This window comes from Daucus carota, chromosome 7 (genome assembly GCF_001625215.2).
Source record: "Daucus carota subsp. sativus chromosome 7, DH1 v3.0, whole genome shotgun sequence".
Classification (NCBI taxonomy): domain Eukaryota; kingdom Viridiplantae; phylum Streptophyta; class Magnoliopsida; order Apiales; family Apiaceae; genus Daucus; species Daucus carota.
The window spans coordinates 9,873,544-9,891,108 of NC_030387.2; positions in this window are offsets into that span (position 1 = coordinate 9,873,544).

Here is a 17,565-nt window from a genome sequence, read left to right on the forward strand (position 1 = left end):
TGTCTAATTTTCAGACCTCCTCTTTGATGGTGAGAGGAAGCTGCTGTTGCTGGGCTCTCTTTCTCGCCTCGAGCTTCTCCAGATGGAGTCTGGAATCACTGGTGAGGACTCTTTTCCCTTGTGGTTAGGGATGGGCATTCACCCCATCCCGCTCAACCCCGATCCGATCCCCGCCCCGTTCGGGTCGGGGATTCAGGGAATTTTTCGGGGGCGGGGCGGGGATCGGGGAAAGTTTTATAAAAAATTCGGGGATCGGGTTGGGGTCGGGGATCGGTGTCTCCCCGCCACGGACCCCGACCCCCGACCCCGATTGTGTATATATATAAATAGTAATATATTTATATATGTTATACTAAATATATTATGAAAAATAGATAAATTTTATAATGTCATTAAATTCAAAAAATGATCTTTATTTTTATTGATTGATTATAAATATATTGTAATATAACATATTTTAAATTGTCGTTTACATATATTATAAATCAATTTTAATATGATTTGATATTGAAAACATAAATATTATTATTTTATTAGTATATTAGGAGTTAGTAGTTTGTTTTTATATTAAAAGGTATATTATATATTATAAAGTTATTATTTTTATTAAAAATTAAAATTCCCCGAATCCTCGTTATCCGTTCGGGGCGGGGATCGAGGAGGAAAATAATCTCCATTCGGGGTTCGGGTCGGGGTCGGGGATGGGTATTGAATTCGGGGATCAGGATAGGGGATAGCTCTCCCCGACCCCGAAATGCTCCCGTGCCCATCTTTACTTGTGGTGTTGTGATTTTCATCTTTGCAGCTCGCAGCCGGTAACCGCCGGCTGGCTCTGATTGAGCCGACAGCACATCCGCCATTTCTAGATCTGTCTCATCGTCCTCAAACAGGCAGCAAGGCTCAAGAGTATGCTGAGGTCGAATGATAGGCGAGAGAATGATACGAGTTTCTTTAGTTTTCAGATATGTAGCTTTTCTAAATCTACTTGGTCCGTCCTCCATTTTTAAGATGTGTGTGGTGTAGTTTTTTCAATCAATCAATTAATTAATAGGCTAATTAGAGCCTCCTTCTAGCGCCAATGTTGATCCGGGTGGAGGTTTAACCCTCACTCAGGCCATTACACACAAGGAGAGTATTCATCTCTAAATTGCCAACCGCTAAATTTGAGGCTCCGCTGCGTATTTATAGCTCCCGCTCTTTGTTTCTTACGTGATCCTTGTTTAGGGCTTTCCTCGGCTTCTTGGGCTCTGTTGTGGGCCTTATTCCATTTAACGGGGCTGCGTCTTAGTTTTGTGGGCTGTGGCCCAACATCTCCTATGAGAAACATAACAAGAAGCTACCACATGATGCAATCTGAACTATTCGAAGATCACTCTTGCACGCTTCTAACTCACTCTCTTAGCATTCTCACCAATTTGAATTACTTTCTCCCTCTCTTTCATTCTCGACTTGGTATCCTCTGTCTTCTCACTGTTTAGTACGCTCTCCATCTTCGTTGCCTAACCACAAAAATCTTGCAAACTTACTGTTCACATGCAACTACCGAACTTTTCCAAAATTCAAGAGTGCAGCAAAAAAACGACCTAATGAGGGATTGGATGTCACCAATTGCGGATCCAACTCCGAAAGTAAGTGGGCGTTTATAATATTTTGTAACGATGATTAACGAGTTTTGTTAACTCTTTAATTAGTTAGGTTGAAATCAACTATAAAATCATTTTTATATTAGTAACTATTTCAATAACAAAATGATAACACGGAAAATAAAATTTTAATATTCATACTATGTAATTTTTTACCGTTGGACAATATAAACAAGTCATATTCACCTTGATTAGAATGTTCGATACCAAAATTATAACATATAGAACAAAAATTTAATAATCATATTATGTAATTCTTAATCAGAATGTTCGATACCAAATGATAACACAGAAAACAAAATTTTAATGTTCAAATTATGTAATTTTTTACCGTTGTACAACATTATCTTCAATACTAGTAATATGATGTTTTTTCTAAAAATCTAATAGTTTTTCTTTACTCGGAAAAACTAGTACAAGACTAGTTATTATAATCCTTTTTCACTTAGAAAATTAGTGCAAGACTATTTATTTTTACCCTTAGTATGTTTTACCCGTACCTAATATATATTTGCCCCTAATTAGAAATTTATTACCTTAAAAATAAAATTTAAGGTGATCAATTTAAATATATGCATGATGTGTATATATAAAATTAAGGACAAAAATTTAAAGGGGTCGACTGACCCCTCTTGCCCTTATCAGGATTTGCCCTGGATGTCACTACTTTAAACGACAATTTTGCCGGAGTAGCATCCATTACTAAGACTCAACCTGAAGATACAATTTCATTTGTAATTTACTAATTCATATAATCTGTTTGTGCTAATTAATTAATTTTGTTTTATATAAAGAAATGGTCTTGGAGATCAAATATTTTGCCTGTCACAGCGATAGTATTCATTCTATCAAAGCCAAATTTAAGAATTAACTCACTAAGACCATCCGATGTGAAATATGTCAAGCTTTTAAATCTCATTAACAGTTTATCTCCTGCAGCACAGAAATTATAGCTCTCAGAAGCAATGACGGTAAAAAATAATTTAGTTTATGCCTCTGTTAGATGTCTATCTCTTAGAATACTTATTTTAATGTTTTAGATAATATGACATACTTAATTGGCACTCAAATGTAGTATATAACTTAACAGGACATGCAACAAGTTTTATGAATTTTTAGGCTATCAAACGATACCTTGCGTTGCATAAAATCGTGGAAGAGGATCTAAAGAAAAATCATGGATGATGGAGGTAATTGTTCACACAAAATCATGCAAGCGTACGTGGTCACAAGTAATATAGAATTTCAATTAAGTTCGTTCCCACAGAGACTGGTAGGGGAGATCGCGGTGCGGGCGGTGCGGTTTTTTCCTAAAACCGCAAAGTAAACTGCGCATGCGGTTTTATCAAAATCTTAAACCGCAACCGCACAACGAAAATTTAAAACCGCATAAACCACACCACAAAAATGCGTTGTGGTGCAGTGCGGTTCACTGCGGTTTCCACATATGATAAAAATATCTCATTATCTCTAAATTTGAACATAAATTTCAAATCTGAAATATTACAAAAAATTTAACAGCTTATGAGATGTTTAACAATACTTAAATATTACTAAATTTATATAAATGAAGTTACATTCTGCAACTCTGAACATGGTAAAGGGTCTTAATGGTCGCAAGGAGTGTAAACTCAGATATGCAGTATAGTAAGTTTGGAACACCTAACTATCTCTACAAGTGAAATAAAGTAATAGTGACCAGTGTCTATTATTCAAGGTTAATGTAGAAGCTGATAACTAGAATATGCTTGATTACCAGATAACATCAGGACTACTCTCGCAACATTATATTGCAGCTTTAGTCGTGGCATAATTTTGCAAAATTACAATGTTTTTTCCTACATTTTATCACGTCCGGAAATATAAGAAACTGTAGTGCATTAACAAAAAATTAGCACCCCCAAACAACTAATGTAACAACCGGTAATTTCGAACTTTTTCATAAGCACGACACGTATATTCTATATTATTATGTCGATACGTGGAATCGTTATATAAGAGTGTATATATATATTCTCTTGTTATGTGGTATTGCAAGCATCACTAATACAATTTCTACGCGATATATTTTGTACGCGAGTAAGATTTCTTGTTACGCGATTTAGTGATAATTGGGATTTATACATGACTTGATGGCATAATTAGATTCTATTTCGTGTATAGATAGTCGTATGCTAGATATTTCGCTACGCGATTAATTATCTTGCACGATTCGGTGTTAATTTAATAATTGCGACTACGCGATTTAATAATAATAGAGATAATCGTAAATAGTGGTAAATTGTAATACGAGCGATTATGTTATATGATATACGTATATAATTGTAGTGCAAAGTCGTTTCGTTGTGAATTATTACGTGTATTATTGTGTGTAAATTCTTTTATTACATAGATTATATATTAGAGTGTAATACTTGAAAATGCTTTTAAAAATATTTCTTTGTCCAAAATTTTCGATCATGATTTTGTTAAACTTGTAAAATCTCATAGTATTTATAGTATTAATTTGATGATTTATGGAATTGTAGTTTATTTATTAAAATCCATTCATTTTATTCATACTTTTAATAATTATAAGATTACACTAGTACCCTTGCATGCATTTTGGTAGAGAATAGAGTCCAAGGGCATGACCGACTATTCACACCATTTGACTCTTGTAATTACCACTAAAACCTTGCATGCATTCTCACCTAAAGCCACTAGAAGGATAGATTTGTAACTACCCAAATCCACTCACTTCTAGTCTAGTCAAAAGCATAAGACTTCATCATTTCCTACACTACACTACACACAAAATCAAACCCACCAAACTCTCCTCCCTCTCTCTCATTTCAGCTGAGTAGAAACCCCCTCCCAAACCCTTAAAATTTTCTCTTCATAACCTCATATACACACTTTTTTAGCAACTCATCCAAGAGAGAAAAATCATCTCCTAGTCACAAGCTTCCATTTAAGGTTAGTTTGAGTACTTGCATGTCATCAAGCCAAGGGCTTTCGACTTTGGTTCTCTGGACCTAGAGTTGAACTCATTGTGGCTTAGATACTTGGACAAGGAGTGGTCTTGAGGGAGTGTATCACCCCCATTTGTCAAGCCATAACCTTGGTTCAAGCCCTCGGCAATGACTCCCAAAGAGCCGAAGGGAGTCCATCGATTTGGATGATTTTTGTTGATGTAACGAGATGTTTCTTGCTGGGTTCTTTGAGTTTTAGTCTCTACAAGATTGTTTTACAAAGTTTTAAACATTGCATGTCAAGATCTTGCCAAGAAAAGTTAGAGTTTACAAGTGCATGTCATGATTTTCATAGTATAAAGTGTATGCTGATTTTGTCACTTTTTAAACTACTTTTTGATCAATGCATGCCTCGGTTTTTGCCATAAAATGCTAGTATAATATGTGCCATGATTAGTCATGTTCAGTTTTGATGTATTATGTGATTTTATATGGAGTATTAATTCGAAATCTTGCTTGGAAATGTTAAAAACCAATCTGCTCTGCTCTGCTGTGATTTTTGGCTTCGGTAATATGATTTTTGAGGCTTGATTTGTGTTGTAATTTCTTGTATAAGGCTATACAGTAGTGGTATATAGATTATAGAGTAGAGTTGTTGGCTTGGTTGTTGTTGAATGGTGTTAAGATGGGTGATAAGGTGGAAGGAGGCACACACTAGCACTGGACAGAATTTTTGCACATAGAAACTAGGAGTTTTGGTGTTGATTTGGTTGGGTTTTGTTGGTACCAAGTGTCCAGGAGTTGGGAGTGAGTTTAGTCATGATTCCAGTAGCCTTAAATCACCAAAGCCCCTGCATTTAGGTAGGTATACACACTCAAAACAGTAGCTACCCCAAAACAGGGCAGAATTGAGTAATCTGTGTTCTTGTGAGGTTTTCACCTTGTCATGAGTGAGGCTTTCATAAGGCCTTGGCTTAACTGAGCTTAGTGAACCCTTAGGAAGCCTAAAAAACCATTAGAACCCAAAACCTAGTGAGAAAACAGAGTTTTAAATCAGTAAACACAAGGCAGTTGGGAAACAGGGTAGTTTTCAGCAGTGTCAACTTTGAGTAATAACCTGGGAAGTTTCAGATGGGGCCTTGGAGTGAAACCAAGTCTGAGAGATATCCTTAAGCGTTAGGAATCCATGGAAATTGATTTGGTAGGAATGCACTTAGTACACATCAAGTTATCTCAGTTAGGATGCAGGTAGTGCAGAGAGGTTGCAACAGAGAACCTCACTGTGCCCTTTTAACATTTTGAACCAATTTGTGTGGGGCCTTTGTATTGCAACAATTTCACAAATAAAGTTGGAGTATTAGCAACCTATTAAGAGTAGTTTGGAGTGAAGGCCCTAGTTAGAAGCACTTAATATTCACTAAGTACCCGAGAGCAACCTTAGAGAGCCATTGGAGAGTTGTAAGTGCAACTCTTGCATGATTGTCAAGGGTATAAGATCCGAGTTTTTGCAAGCACTTTTAGGATTAAGATAAGTCAGTATAGGGAGTTTAGAAGTTTAGAAATAAGCCTTTATCTGTTACTCGCTTATGTGCTTAGAATATTAAGTATATAGTATATGTGATATAAATATATATAGTTAATAAATCATGCCATGCCATTATGTGACTATGTGAATTATGTGACTATGTGGAGTATGTGATTACATGATTATGTTAATTGTCTAAATAATCATGTATACCTATAATTAAATACGTGCAATGACTCTTATAGCGATAGTTAGCTAATAATAGAGTATTAGGTTACGTAACTAGAGAATAGGCGCGTGTAATATAAATTAGACTTAAAGTGCCATTTAGTGACGAGGTTAATATAATGTGTAGGTTCCGAGGCGAAAGGAAAAGCTCGTACCATCAAGATTGAATAATCTCAGAATCTTGCAAAGGCAAGTGACTACATCCTTAACTTTATAATTGTTGCAAATATATGTGTACCCGTGACTCGTAAATCCTTATGAATATTTAGTTGCGATAATCACCATACCTATTATGTTCGCAAATACCTTGATATAAAAATTCCGATCATACTAGTACCTTCCTTTCAAATATATCCTTACACTTGTACCCAAAATGTTAGATTCCCTATTAAAAACTTCCAATAATACCATGACACGTACACCTTCATAAATACCGAATAACACTTGATAGAATTGACTTTCTTTTGACTTTGGAACTTACCCCCTTAAGTCCAATATGCGCTTGACACATTATTAGTGAACTTGAACCCCTTTGCCATATTTCAATAAAAGATGATATAAACCTTTTTTTTCCGGCATCCATGTTATAAATCAAAATGAATTATAAAATATTTTCTTTAGTGATTTGGACTAGACGCAAGTCCTTTTCACATTTTTTAGGCTCACGTATAGCCTAGGGATCCCATTATATTTGAGAACCCAGCGCGGTTCGGGATTACTTCGCGACTGATCACCGGCTGTAATCCGTAGTGTCCTAAAATGAATTTTGATGATGATATGATTATAACATGTTGCCATATTGCCATGATGCCATGATTTCTGTACCATATTATCCATGTGTTTTGCCATGCCTATTCATTATACTATCATGAACCTTAATGATTGCTTTATCATTTGTTCTTGAATCTGTTTCGGACACCTTTGATATTATTATGATGCCATGTGTTTAGGACTGTTAGTACTTGCTGAGCGTCTTTGCTCATGTTCTCGTATTTAACCCCTTTTACAGCTAGCAAATATGGTACGCACAAAGCAAACAGCACGTAAATCGACCACTGGCTACGCAAAGAATTGTTTGAGGGCGAAGGTAGTATATATGATATAAGCGGCTTTCGCTATTATATTTTGTACTAGTTAGATGGGCTGATCCACACTCTGAACTTTTAAGATCTTTTGGGACTTTATTTCACTCTTTTGGACTTGTAATTAACTAAATGTTATCTTTTGGGATTTAAATTATGTAATCTAAATTTCCGGATTTATTATTTATCTGTCACTTGTTCATATTATATCAATTCGTGTGCGTGTGTTGGTTGGGGTGTGACAACTAAATATACAGAGACTAAACAGAACAACAGTTTCTCTTATTAATTATCATATTCAAAATTTCTGCATTCACAAGAGTCACATTGGTAGAAAGTAGTAGTAAACAATTCTCATATATACATAAATATATATAAATATATATATATAATTATTATTTTTATAATACATATTAAATATCGCGGTGCGGTGTGGTTTGAACCGCATTGAAGAAACTAAAACCGCAACCCGCACCACACTGCGCGGTTTGTGAAAAATTCAAACCGCAACCAAGAAAATTAAAAACCACGTTTTATGGTGCGGTTTGGTGCGGTGCGGGGGGTTTATGCGGTTTGGGCGGTTTTCTGATCACCCCTAGAGACTGGTGTATCAAGTATTATGCAGTTATGCAACAATGTATGATTATTATTCACTTCTGAGACAAGTATCAAATTGGCTTTTGTTTATCTAAGTTAACTAGTTTAAATCGAATTACTGAACTAAGAATTATCACTAAGTGAATAAACTCGAATTACTTATGAGAATTAAAACAAGGGATTCTAAATTCATTAACTATTTCATTCATTGTTATGCGTTTGTTCGCTATGTGATGGTTGATAACTAATGAGATAACACGAAACTAATACACGCTATCTTTCGATAAACGTATAACATACTATTCCACATCCACAATTCAGATTAAAGTCGAACAGACACCAATTATGCTTAGACCCTATATGTCTATATGATTTGAAAACATAACGGTTTACAAGTTATCAATTAAGATTACATAGGGCGATGTAAGATGATTAAAATCACATCACAATCATGTATAATGAATACATAAACCTATGCTCGCATGGAAAGTTCTAAAGCTATATATCCAATTTCGCTTCAATAAAGATTAACAAACAACTTAGATGTTAGCTACGCATCCAAGAAGAATAAGCACAACAAATACGAGGAAATCAAACATTCATCACATAAATATTTAAGGCAAATTAGCTACTGAAATCCATAGATAAATCCGCTAGAATCCCATGACAACTATTAGTTCATAATCGAACTTCTCGTCGTCATGGGTTCGAATGAAAACATGATACTAGTATGTCTAAACAATATCAAAGTACGAGAATTAAAGTTACGCCTACTTCGAAGAATTACAAAAGATAACTATGAAACTAGATCTTCTCTGTAGTCGTCACATGCTCTCTGGACTGATTCTAGATGATCTTACTCCTCCCTTGCTTCTTACTTTATGTGCCCTAGCAACCGGGTCAGCAAAACACTCCAAAACGGGCCAAAATGGGCTTTTTCTCCATCAGAGTGGCGTGGGTGCGCAACCTAGTGGCGCGGGCGCGCTACTAGGCTGCCCATATGGCGCGGGCGCGCCACTTTGGCAGCCCCGTGCCATTTGGACAGCGTCCGTGCCATCCTTCCTTCGCTCTTTGCTCAAATTCTTCGCCTTTCGTCCACCATTTGCACTTGAAATCATCCTTGATCCTCCCTCTAGGAAACCTACATACATCAACACAAAACATGTCAAAAAACACCACAAGCTTGAGGCCAAATCAATTTAAGTCAAAACGAAGGTTTCCAAGTGGATATAAAATCCATTTATCAACAATGAAGTAATTTTTGGGATTAATAGTCTGGTCAAGCATTCATGGTTGTCTCAAAGTGAATCAATGCCCAATTTTGCTTCTACCACTGCCAACCTAGGTATGCAAGGCTTCACCGGTTCTGAACAAAGTGCTCTAAGAACTTTTTTTGCAGAAGAATTTTGTTGTGGGCAAATATCATGAAGTGTCTGATCTCCAAAAGGCACTTAAGGAATATTTCAAAGATGATATGTATCCTACATTTATCGGGTGGCGAAACACCACCCTTGTTTGTACGAAATAGGTGTTTTCCATGACATAGTTACAAAGAATGTCATTGATCATCATATGGCTAAATATGTGCTTGAGGGGAAGTTTCTAATGCGAGACATACGATTTGTTAGGTCCAAAGTATCGTAGAAGGGGGGTTGAATACGATACTCACTATAATTTAAAATTCTTTCGAATCTTGCGGATAAATAAATTGCAGTCCTGTAATGTGTTTCGTGTTCCGGATATTTATTGGGTCGGTTTCTGAGGATATGAAAATATTAAACCAACACACAATATTTTCAAGGTATATCTGTATATTGATAAATACCTCGAAGGGTGCTACAAATCCAAACCCGAAGGTTGGCTACAATGACCATTACTCTCAATATTACAAACTCTAACCGCTACGGATATTTCTATTACAAAGCTAGACTAGAGTGTATATATAGTGGGAGTAGCCGTGCAGAGCACTTGGCCATTTCATCCCGAAGGATGATGTAAATTGTGAGAACCACAATCACATATTTATAGGCTTTCATAAACTAACCATGGTTAACGAGTTCGTCCTGGACGGATTGAGTTCGTCCTGGACGGATTCGATTTAACAAAATAAATCTAACTCCCAAGTACTTGAATTGGTGCCAGGAGATGTTGGTTTGGGGCGCAACATTTGACCAAGTCAAATGTTGCGCTTCAACAATGTTGCGCTTCATTGCTCCTCTGTTTGGTACTTAGAAATAATTCCAGTAACAAAAGTTGCGCCATGATTGTTGATTAGAGGAGCAACATTTGACCAGGTCAAATGTTGTTCCAATATAGTGCATCCCTTGTAGAGTTGTGACTTAGAAATTATTCTAAGTCACAAAGGGTTAGTGCCAAGAGTTGTTAGTAGAGGAACAACATTTGACCGGTCAAATGTTGCGCCCGGGTCAAATGTTGCGCCTGGGTCAAATGTTGCGCCCGGGTCAAACCTTGCGCCTTGGTCAAATGTTGCGCCATAGAGTGTGCAAGAGGTATATATGGTGACTTAGAGAAATTCTAAGGCAAATATGAACTTGCTCCACCATTGTAATGCTTCCCCTGTTATCTCTCATCTCTTGGGGACGAACTTTGACTTTGGTCAAAGGTTGCGCCTCAAGAGTGCTATGTCTTCACTGTGATGTACTTAGAGAATTTTCTAAGGAAGAGCTGTTGACTTCGGTCAAATGTTGTTCCTCACATAGTAAGAGCTTTCCTTGTTATCACTCCTTTGACTGAGATTGACTTGAGTTTGCTCCATCCATATATTTATATTATATTCATAATATTATATAAATATATGTATAAATAAAGATATATATATATAAATGTATATAAATAATATTTATATAAACATATAGTAATATATATATATACATATATTTAAATATATTCTCATATATTTAAATATATATAATATACATAAAATTATATGTAAATATAAATATAAATATATATAGGGATATATATATAATTATCTATAGATATAAATATACACATATTTATACACATAATATAATATATATATATACACTTAAATATATAAATGTTTATGTAAAATATAAATACATATACTATATACATATATATTTATTTAAATATATATACATATAAATATACATATACATATGTTTAAAAACATATATACATATATATTATATATATTATATTTAATTAAATATACATATATACATATATAATTATATTTGTACATATACAAATATATAAGTGCACACATATATAAAATGTCACTTCCTGATATGGCTTTCTGTGGAAGCTTTGACATATGGCATTTGAGCAGTAAGCTTTGGCATAGCTGGCATTTGGCTTGACTTGGCTTTGGAACAAATGACTTGATATGACTGGATCAATTCTTCGATCGATAAATACTTTGCAAAGCTCCGTACGTGCTGACGCTTAGTGCACTGGTCTGGTTCACAAGCGACTAACACTGAAGTTGAACATTGTACCGTCTTTGTCAGCAACCATTGATCAGTCGGTTCCGGGTTAGTTTATGCTTCAGTTTGTTGATTATAAATAACCAACCAAGATATATAGAAATATCTTGCTTCAGGGGTTGCACTGAAATCTTTCGAGTACTTGGACAACATCTTCATTGCTTCCACAATCTTGAATACTTCAATCTTTATTCTTCACTGAGGCATGAACATATTAATGAACTTCTTCCAGTGAACTTATTCCTTCAAGACTGTAGATGGCTTCTTCAACCTTTGTCTTCGTATCTTCCGATTCCGGTGCAGGCGTAGTGTTATTTACTTGTCCTTGTTCTATTGTTGAGTTATCATCCCTATGTAACAGATAGGGTTGTCTTTACATTTAGACTTACAATCTCCCCCTATTTGTTTGTTAATCATAACAAGCAAATCCTCTGGAGGATAACTCAACTAACACTAGAAAAAGTAAAGTCCTGGACTAGTAAATAATGCTACAAAGTTTCTGGATCATATAATACATTTCCAGATTTCATGAATAGAAATAACAGATGTGCATATCACCTTTATTTCTCTGGTTTTTGCTTACCTGCCAGATAATCCTCATAGTCTGTCTTGAAGAGAATTCAAAACATTCCATTATGCAAAGAATAATCAGCAGCTTCATTGAATTCTCCAGTGGTAATGAATAAGTTCCTGTCTACCACTTACTGAAGAATAGATGTATCACTTTATACTTCTCCTCCCGTTACCTTGATCAGGTTCCCCAGCTATCTCCCCTTAGATGAAAGATCAATCCTCCTCCTTAGTTGAAAGAAGAATCTCCCCCTCAGTAGTACACAGCTAAAGAGTAGTTTAATCCCCCTTAGTTGTAGACAATAGAGGAAAGCTAACTTACTTTTTCTTCCCCCTTTCATATATTCTCCCCCTAAATATATTCTCCCCCTTAGTTGTGGAATCCTCCGAGGATATGTGGTATCAAATAGGTCAAGGAACGTGTGCAATACTTCCTGTACCAAGAGATAATCTCCCCATAGAGAACTAAACAACGCTAAAGCTGGGGTCGAAGAAAGAGTTCAGAAGAAGGGTTTACTTTGATTGGGTTGGTCCCTATGCTGAAAGAATAGGTTCCAAACGGAAAAGTAATGATTAAAAACTAACATTCCAGTAACAACATCCACTTTGTCTTTAGGTATAAATTTGGTAATTAGTGGGTGTCTCACTAAAATGTTCTGCAGGTGTATCACTCAACATTCAATTTTCTCTCGGTTGTTTGGGTAAGGGTGTCACTCACGAGTTCTGTAAATGTATCCCTCCACACAAATACTGAGCTTCCAGAATGCTGAGTACCTGCAAGAAAATCACCTTAGCCACCCTTAAAGGGGGGTCACCGGTGGTGCAATGGGAGTTCGTAATTCCCAGTCCCTGTAGACTTATCAGATAAATCTGAATCATGGTCCACAAGTTGCCAACCACTAAGTGGCTTATCCAATTAAGGATCCAGAGTTGTTTGCTCTGGGAGGTTAGACAAAGGCTTAATTATGGCAAAGGCCTAAGTCCTCCTCAATGTCTGTGAGGACACTTGATTCAAGAGAATCATCAACCATAAGTTCACAACCATGAAATGGAATGAACCGTAGTTGCTTCCGTCAATTCTTTCAACAACTTGTGAGCTTTCAATACCAATTATTATTATATGTACCTCACAAGTGTTTCACTCTTCTCAAAATCCTATGTGTTTGCACTCACTCATGCTCACATATTTCTCATTCTGATGTCTCACTGGTTCTTCTCAGAATCTCACCAAGTGTTTAACTCTCAGTGTTTGGCTCACAGTGTTTCTCTCAGCACTCAAAGTATGGTCTTCTGTACCTGCATGAGAAAATCACCATAGCCCCTTCAAGAGAGGTCACTGGCGGTGCAATGGGGTTTCGTAAATCCCCGATCCTCAACTGACTCATCAACAAATTGACTCATAGTCAGAGAGTTGCCGATCTCCTATAAATAGGAAATCCATTCCGATTGGATCCAGATCTGTTCTTATCTGGGGAGGGAGACGAGAATCCTGAAAATTTGGCAATTGAGATCCTCGTTTCCTCCTTACACCTGTAAAGGCATCAACCATCTTATTTACCGTAAAATGGTAAATGAAGAAGTTGCTTCTGAAACAAAACCTTTAACCTTACTGTGCACTCTCTTGTATTGTGTCCATAAGATTTTCTGTTTAGGTTCTTCATCAGAGTGATTACTGATGATGTGCTTGACTCAATACAAGATGCTCTGGCTGACGAGCGAATTTCAATGGACTCATCCTGTTGAGAGAATGATTCCAGAGACTGTTTTATTGCCTTTTCAGCTCTATATTCTTTTGGGAGAATACAGATGAGCAACAGTTACCTCAAGTTTGAAAACACCTTTTCTTCTTGAGAGGTAGAGCTGTGGGTACACTATCCCTCACATCCTTATTTGCTGCAACGAGTACAGTTTCTCCCTCATTGACCTCTAGTCTAATAAGTTCCTTATTACTCCATGGGGAAAGTTGGGATGTGTTCTGAATTTGGTTTTATAGTCTGGGATAAAGATTGTTGGTTTTCAACCTTATGACTATCTAGGAAAGCCAAGAGGCTGATAAAGTTTCGAAGAACAGAATGAGATATAAATGCACTTTAGAAAATCTAAGATTTTGAATGAAAGCAATTGCATTTAATCTTTTGAGGAAAAATGAATGAGTTGTGATTGTAAAAATGATTTTCATAAAGAATGACAATCACAACCGATGAAAGAATCAAAGTATTCCATTAAAAACTGGTTTGAGTACGATAGTCTGAATCTATGCATAAAAGTTTTAAATGAACTTGTCTTTGAAAAAGACACAGACTCCTGTTTCTCACTACAATTTGAAATGGAAACAAGAAAATTTTATGCACTACAGTGTATAAAGCACTCGCCACACTAATTAGTGAAAAGGCCTCATACTAGCACATCGTCAAAACAGACGTTGCAAGTGACAAAGATCACCAAGTACACAAATACAAGATAATCAATGTCTCGTCCTATGACGCTACATGTATAGATGCAAAATATTCTAAGAAATATTTATGAGATAGAGTAGTGGATACCAATTGTTGAAATCTATTGATAAGAAAATTTCTTTGAAGAAACTCACCACTCCAGAACATAAATATGAGACAGAATAAAGATTATGTTGTCTCCCTTGTACTCAGAATATTAAGCACCTTAAATATATTAGCACCAGTGGTTTTAAGAAATATGCAACAATATTTCACCAATGCCAATACATCACAATCAATTCACAAATAAAACATCAATAAAGCATCAGAAATAGATACCAATTAAATATTTCAAAAATGAATTAATCATGCATCTATTATTCTATCAAAGTCAATCATGAAACAAATAAGCATATAATTGTCATGGATCACAATTTAACTAAGATAAAATAATAATTACCTACGCAATATCATATAATTATCATATCAGCATATAACAACTAAAATCATGACAATCATACAAAGATATACGCAAGCCCGAGGGAAAGTTGAAGAAAAGTTCACGAGTCTTACACAGATAATCATTAAACACAAGTGAACTCACACAACTCCTCGCAGAAAATATTATTACTTAATATTAGTGATCTACATATAAGCATGCAAAAATATCACTAACACTATAAGTATCACAACTAATGCTGTTAGACATGAAACAAAATATCAATTAATAAATCATCAAATATCCAACACAAAAAGTTATGCTTCAAGTATATACACTAATATAAATGGATTCAGCCTAGAGAGAATCTAAGTAACTCCACAAATACTAGTATATCATGACTAAATTCTAACTAGATTCTAACCACATACCAATTACTGATACAAGTCACAAGTCTAGAAACAAATAAGTCATGCTTCAGATTTTATACCTATAAAAATGAATTCAACCTAGAAAATAATCCTAAGTATGTTCACAAATACAGATATATCACGACTAGATTATGACAAAGTTCTCTACTAGATACCAATTGTTGAAGAGGTATAGATCAAGAAAAATAACATAATTAAGTCATGCTTCATGTCATCTCTAATCATTTAAATCATGAACAAATAAGTCACTTAATTGTCATGCAACACAATTTAAATAATTTGAAATAACAAATACTCATGCTAAAACATATAATCACCATCTAAGCATGCAAATCAATAAACATGGCAATCATATATAATAGCAAAAAGCACGAGGTACTGGATTTTAAATAAATTCACAAGTCCTATGTATAGACAATTTAATACTCATGAATTCATTCAAGAAATACGATAGACATGCTCATGAAAGAAGTAATACCTTATAGAAAATATATCATGTGATCCACTTGCAGTTAAGTAAAGTGATAAGTTGAATACCTCTGAGACTTGACATTTCTGTTGATGTACCTTTCTTGTACTGATTAAGTCCAGTGGTTGTTGGCATAAGTCTTGGCAGGTCTAGAATCTTCCAAAATGCGCATATTCAAAAGATCCTTGACTTCCTTTTATTGCCATCATTCTTTAGGCTAACTAGTAGACCATGAAGAATTGCAACTTTCCAACAAACTTATCATATCACTAATCTGCATTCACTTAACAATTATCTTGCACAAGTGACATTAGTCCACATATAATATAATCATGGTATCACAGCACAGATAGTTGTATTGTGTGTGCCTTGTATCATGAGAGGTAATAATTTGGATACCAAATATGACTCTAGCAAACAGATATTAAAATAATATGCTAGTCAGAAGTCATACCATGTCCGTGACGATCATCAGGTCTTGGATAACAACTCATAGAGAGCTGGTGAAGAAAGAGCATACAAATTCTGTTGGATCTGCAACTGCAAAGTCCTTGAAATGTTGCATGAAGCTTCATCCTCTAGCTCACTGTAATATCCTGAACCCGAGTCTCGTCAATGGTGCTTTAGTTCAATAATGAAGATCGTTGAGTCCCTAAGATGTAGAGTCCTGAACTTGAAGATTCTGTTTCCATAATCTCCATAACCTTCTCCTTTGTAATAACTCTAAGCAACCAAATTGGTTTGTCCCTCGTAACAGAGCCAAAAATATCCAGTTGGAATCTGAATACCCGACAAGTACTAAGTACTGAATTGTCTTTAGGTCAGGGTATCAGAATCCGCACAATCTGCTTTCAAACTGATTGAGATCATCTTGTTGTGCAATCACTCAATCTGGATCCCTTTAAGAGCTTCTGAATCTTCCTCTAGTTTCACTTCAGATTGAAACCCAAAGAAATAACATCTTTTTACAATAGCTCTCCCAATCTTCACTTCACCATTAGGAACATTTAAGAACTAGAACTCAGGAATGATATTGACTGCAAACCTATTGTCTAAGCAGATACGTTCTTCATATGTCCTGTTCATTCTTCAATGTAGTGTTGAGTTTGACTAGTGGATCCACCAAATGCTCCCCCTAAGCTGTTGCTAGGATTTCTTTAATAATCCTTATCCTTGCAAAGAGATTCTGCTTGGATCTGAATCATTATTAAACCAATAATATCACCTTTAACAGCTTGGAGCAAAGTGTCGTTCAATCTCTTGTCCAGACTTACAATCACCTTCTGTTGATTAATCACAATCACCCTGTAGACTATAGACTCCATAAAGTAGCCGAGGAAATTATTCTTTGATCTTCAAATGCAAGACTTTCAAAGAGGCATTTTCCTCCAAACACATACCAAAAGATAGTGTTTGCTTCTGATTGGCCACTGGCAAGAATGGTGTCTTTCTGGATTTATCAATGATCAGGGTTCATCTTGATCAACCTTCATTTGTGACGTCTTGTCTTTTGAACACATACGAACAACACGAAAGAATCTAGAGTAGTCAATGATCATCGCAAAAAGAAATCTGGCTTTGTTTGCAGACACGACATTAGCTGATCCGTAGAAATCCATACGTATCATCTGAAGCGGCTCAGTAATGTTGATCATATCTTTGCTTCTGTGCGATGCTCCTTCGACTTCCCTATTGACATGCCTCATAATCTTCATCCAT